Consider the following 6,000-nt stretch of genomic DNA (forward strand, 5'->3'; position numbering starts at 1 on the left):
TTCAAGTGGTGAAGTGGTAAAGCACTCTAGTTAAATTCACATTTGAGGAGTTTCTAATTCAATTTCTCTATTGTTGGAATCAATGCTAGTTTGTCCTCCTTACAATCTGATAAATAAAACATAATATAATCATAAAATTCACAAAAATTAATAGGTCACCCAGCAGTATTTAAAGTAATTCACCACCTTACCTCTATCATTACCAGCTGCAACATTAAAGTGATACATATTTATGTGATGTCTAATGTCACAAAAGAAGTTTGAGCTAATACAATTGTACTTTTACTGTAGGAGCATTTTGAATGCAGAACATTTCCTTGTAACAGAGTATTTATATACTGTGGTATTGCTATTTTTACTAAAGTAAGTGATCTGAGTGTCTCTTCAGCCACTAATTCAGTTTACTTATAAACTGACACAAATTATTTGATGGTGGAAAATGGCATAGATACATATTCATTATAATGAAAAACCCTACTGTTTAATACTCTTGCCAACTACCTAAAAGTGGAATTTATGGTTATTACGTATATATAAGTACATATAAATATACGTCATAACCATGCGGCCACACCGCACTGCGACTGTGGCGCAGGAAGGTAGAGCGGTTGTCCACCAAACTCACAGTTGTTGGTTCAATCCCCGGCTCCTCCGGTTACGTGTCATTGAGCAAGACACTGAACCCCAACTTAGTTGCTCCCGGTGAGTGTTGGCCAGCTGCATAGCAGCTCCCCCATCGGTGTATGAATGTGTGTGTGATTGTGAGTGTGAATGGGTAAATAAGAAGCAGTGTAAAGCGCTTTGAGTGCCAATAGGTAGAAAAGCGCTATATAAGTGCAGACCATTTACCATTTACCCACCCGGGGTGCGCACGCGGAAAAAAAGAGGTTCTTCCACATTATACTTCTTTGTGACAGCAGTTACCTTCATCGGTATCGCTACTTTTTCCCACTTGTCTTCTTCATCTCTGGATTTCGAGATAGATAACGTAAAGTATTTTCACACAAACGTTTTTACGTGTTGTTGTTTGTTAGCAGTAATGTAATGTTAGGTTTGCTAATCTGCCTATAGTGTTAGCAAGAATAGAATTAACTTTAACGTTACATATTTGGAAAGTAACGACATATTGCAAATGGCAACGGAATGGAATGGAAAATTCCGTAGAGCAGGTTTTGAATACTGAAATACAGCAGTGCATTGAATAGAGCAGATCGTGTGTGGTTTTTAGAATAAGTATTTTGAATTGATAAATTATATTGGTTCTCAACCGTTATCCTCAACGTCTTCTGTCCATGTTCTGTTCCAACTATCCCTGTCCTACCCACGGCCCATTACTTAAGGTGTTTTCAGTCTATCAGACGCTGGACAATACCATCTAAGATGAGGGAGGAGAGAGGGAAGACAAACAGAATTGTTGTCTTCTAGCTTCTGATTGACATAAAACACCAAATCCAAAAAAATTAATAGAATAATTGTTATAATCATTTAATTTTTCAAGTCATTTATTAAATAAAAAAGACAAAATATTTTCTGGTTTGACTTTTAGCTTTGAGAATTCGTGTCAATTTCTCTTATCATATGAACTACAAAGCATATAGGAAAAATGCAGAGCACTGATGGACATTTGATTCATTTTGTATATAATAATTAACCAATTACTGAAAATAGTAATTTTTTTTAAAATATATATTTATCAATATAGAAAATTAATAGATGCAGCATTAATACCAAATCATGTTACAGAACATACAATATAATCTGTGTTTTGCTTTGCTTTAACAGACTTTGGCTCAGCAGTGGACTGGTGGAGAAGTAGGGGTTTGGCTTGTGGAAAATGAATTGGTAGGTTATCAGCAAGACTTTGTAGGTGAGCAATTTAATGAAAGTGTTATACTAGTGTCCACAATATAACTTTGTACCAGTCAGATGCCTGGCTGCAATGACATGAATTTATGTCAGGATCCCCGACTTCACTTCCGCCCTTAGGACTTTTATTTTGCAGTCACTTCCTGTTTCCTGGTTCCGTTACATTGTTCTAGATTTGCTAATCACCAGTAATCAGTTTCACCTGCTCCCATCACTTTGTATATATACCTTCTCAGTTCCTTCACCAAGCTGCTAGATTGTCTGCTAATCACCGCAACTTTCCAGCCTTCATGAAAACGCTTAATTGCTTCCCACGCTTCAGACCACGCTACGTTTATCGACCAGCTGCTCTGTATTTGTGAGTACCAGCCCCTTTTGACTCTCTCTGTTATCGGCACAATGCAGGTGAATCTAATTCAGAAAAACTAATAAATTAAACCCTTTAGGAAAAAGGTTCTCAGGTTTTAAGTTGCTTGTACAGATCTATACTTTATTTAGAAAGGTAGCCATAAGAAGTTTGCAAATTTAAATTGGTTCATTTTCAGGTCAGATGGTGAGCACAGCAATACTTCTCCCTGTCATCTGTTTGTCATGAAGAACGCTTGTTGAAAATTTTAAGGTGTTTTTTTTTTTAATAAAGAAAATATGATTTCTAGAAATTAATTTCTATGGAGCTATCCGTGTGATTTGTCATTTATTGTTCCAGGATCTAAAAATACTTTTTGGAAGCATTTCTGAATCTTGAAACTTTGACTACAACTGTATCAATAGCTGTCCAAAGATGTCTCCTAGTGTGCCAGCACATTGTAAGAACAGACTTGCATTGTCCTTAAATGGACTAACGTAAGTTATTTAAATTATTCAGCGATGAATAATTAATTGATTGGTAAGTCCGTCGTGAGCTAATTATTCTGCAACTGTTTTAATCTTCATAATAAAGTTGTTTAAATTAATCCTTTAAAAAAAAAAGGATATTTGTGGATGCCGCATTAGGCTCCAGGATGTATTTTTAAATAAAGTTTTAACTACATTGTTTGTCCATTAAAGGGTTCTTGACAGATAACGCTAAACTATAATTCTTAGTTGATTTATTAATAAAGTGTTGTTATACTCGGATCTTAAAATACATATGTTTTTGAACATCTAAAATGTCTGATAATTAGGAACAGGTAGACACACGTGACAAAGCATCAGCAACAACATTTTGTTCCTTTTTTGTAATGGATTTCGAGATTAAAATCTTGCACAAGCAAGGACCACCTCCTTAAGCTCTGATTAGTTTTGCATTGGTCCTAAGAAAACAAGAGGGTTGTAATCAGTAAATACAGCAACTGGTAATGAGGTGGAGCCAACATAAACCTCAAAGTGTTGGAGGGCCAAAAGTAATGAGTGGTTCCTTTTCAATTGTGCTGTATTTTAACTGGTGTTTGTTGAATTTCTTGGAAGTAAAAGTTGGGATGATCAACCCCCTGCCCATCCTCTTGCAGCAGTACTGCCCCGGCACCACTGATCTATCTCCAGTTTAAAGGGGCAGGCAAAATTAGGTGCTGCTAAAACAGATGTGCTGCACAGGATAGCTTTGACCAAATGGATTTTCACACGAAGAAGACCAGACAAAAGGTCTGGTAACACTAGTGAGACTGGTGAGGGGAGCAACAATATCAGCAACGGTTCTGCAGAATTCTCTATAGTACCCAGCCATGCCCAGGAACCGGCAGAGTTCACGTCTGGTTTTTGGTATAGGGTCCAAGATCGTTTGAATTTTTGAAGTAAGCACACGCACCTGACCTTGGTCCACTTCCTTCCCTAAATATGTCACTGTGGCTCTACCAAAGTCACATTTGGCCAGATTCAAGGTAAGGGAAGCTTCCATTAGTCGTGCAAATATTGTTTTTAATGTTTCCATGTGCTCAGGCCATGTACTTGAATATGCCACAATATCATCTAGGTATACCTCACAGTGGTTAACCTCAGCAAGGACAAGGTGCATCAAGCGCTGAAACGTAGGTGCATTTCTAAGACCAAATGGCATGACTGTACTGTAAGAAACCATCGGGGGTGACGAAATTTCAGAAGCACGCGGAGTTAAAGGAACTTCCCAATATCCTTTCAACAGGTCCAGCTTCGTAACAAACTTAGCGGAACCAAGGCGGTCCACAAAATCTTCCATTCTGGGCAGAGGATACGAGTCTGGTTTGGTTATTGCATTTACCTTTCGAAAATCAGTACAGAAACCTGGGGTTTTGTCAGGTTTGGGCACAAGCAGACATGGGGAACTCCATGCACTGGAACTAGGGACAGCTAGACCATTCTCCAACAAGTAGATAACTTCCTGCTGGAGCAGAGGATAGTGTATCTGGAAAAAAGGGTAGGATTATTTTTAATCAGCTGAATAGCCTAGCGGACTTGTCCAAGTGGCACAAATGGGTTTCTAAATCCTCAATCTCTGAATTTTGGAGACGGGAGCAGGGTTCAGTGAGGCCGTCACTCTCGGGACAATAGTGGGAGGGAGAAACTGCAACAGTGGACACAGCAGAGGGCGCGACGAAGGACGAAGCAGCAGCAGCTTTACGAGCGAAGTAAGGCTTTAACATATTTATGTGACACACACGAGATTTTCGTTTCGTATCCGGGGTGCACAAAACAGTCTATCACTTATTTTACTTTCCACAACATAAGGGCCACAAAATTTGGCCTGCAAGGCAGAACCAGGTATTTGAAGTAGTGCTAAGACCTGCTCTCCAGGTTGGAAACTTCTTACTGACTTTCTGTCAAATTTCTTTTTCATCTGAGTCTGCGACGCAGAGAGAGACATGCGTGCAAAGCCACAGGCTTTGTGCAGACGCTCTCGAAATGAGCTCACATAATCTAGCACATTTGTAGTGGGGGTTGTAACTTCCGACAAAAAACTTTTTCTTTCAATACTCTGAGGACCACGCACAGTGTGACCAAACGCTAAATCTGCAGGGCTAAAACCAGTGGACTCCTGCACACTTTCACGTGTGGGAAGGAGAAGGAACGGTAATCCCTCATCCCATTCTTTTCCTGACTCCAAACAATACTTCTTTAACATGGACTTCAAGGTTTGGTGGAAACGCTCAAGTGCACCTTGGGACTGTGGGTGGTAAGTACTGGATTTTTTTCACAGACAATTCAGACATAACTTGAGCAAAAAGTATTGACATGAAGTTTGAACCTTGATCAGTTTGAATGGACCTTGGTAGGCCGAAAGTGGAGAAGAAATTTATGAGGGCTTTTACAACAGCTTTGGTCTTGAGTGTTCGTAATGGAATGGCCTCAGGATAACGGGGTGCTGCGCACATCAAGGTCAGAAGGTACTGATGACCGGATTTTGTTTTTGGTAGGGGCCAACACAATCGAGGATTATGTGTTTAAATTGTTCTCCTATTACTGGATTAGAATGCAGTGGCGCGGGAGGAATAACCTGATTTGGTTTTCCACAAAGCTGACAGACATGGCAGGTGCGCGGAACCTGGCAACATCGGCTTTTAAGCCTGGCTAAAAGAAATAACGCAGAATGCGTTGATAAGTTTTCATTATCCCTAAATGACCCGAAACGCTATCATAGGCAAAGCCAAGTACCTGAGAACGAAATTTTGCTGGGACAACAATCTGCTGAACTGAATTGTACCCTAAATCACCAGTCAGAGGAGGATGCCAATAACGCATTAAAACACCATTTTCAAAGTTCTACGCACAGGGACCTGTTTTGTCAGAGCTGGTGACAGAGGATAGACAGGTAGCCAGAGATGGGTCGGTCTGTTGTATGGGTTATAAGCTCGGTTTTGTCAACAGCAAAAGACAGATCAGCAGCAGTAGGCAGTAAGTTGGCAGTTACAGGCTTTTCACAGCTATCTAAGCGTGGCTCTATTTTTTAGGACCCTCGGCAAACAAGGCGTCAACAGACAAATCCATCACATCATCAAACTTGCGCATCTGTGAGCGTGTAACAGCACAAGCACGAAACACAGCGGGCGAGCTGACAGCAGCGGGAGCCGAAAAAGACGAGTCTGCAACGGGGTTTTCAACAACCTCGGGATTCGGAAAAACTCTCCCCCCTGCCAAATCATTCCCGAGAATTAAAGCTACTCCCTGGACGAGTAAGCTTGGCAA

Source organism: Channa argus, chromosome 16, assembly GCF_033026475.1.
Source record: "Channa argus isolate prfri chromosome 16, Channa argus male v1.0, whole genome shotgun sequence".
In the NCBI taxonomy this organism is placed as follows: Eukaryota; Metazoa; Chordata; class Actinopteri; order Anabantiformes; family Channidae; genus Channa; species Channa argus.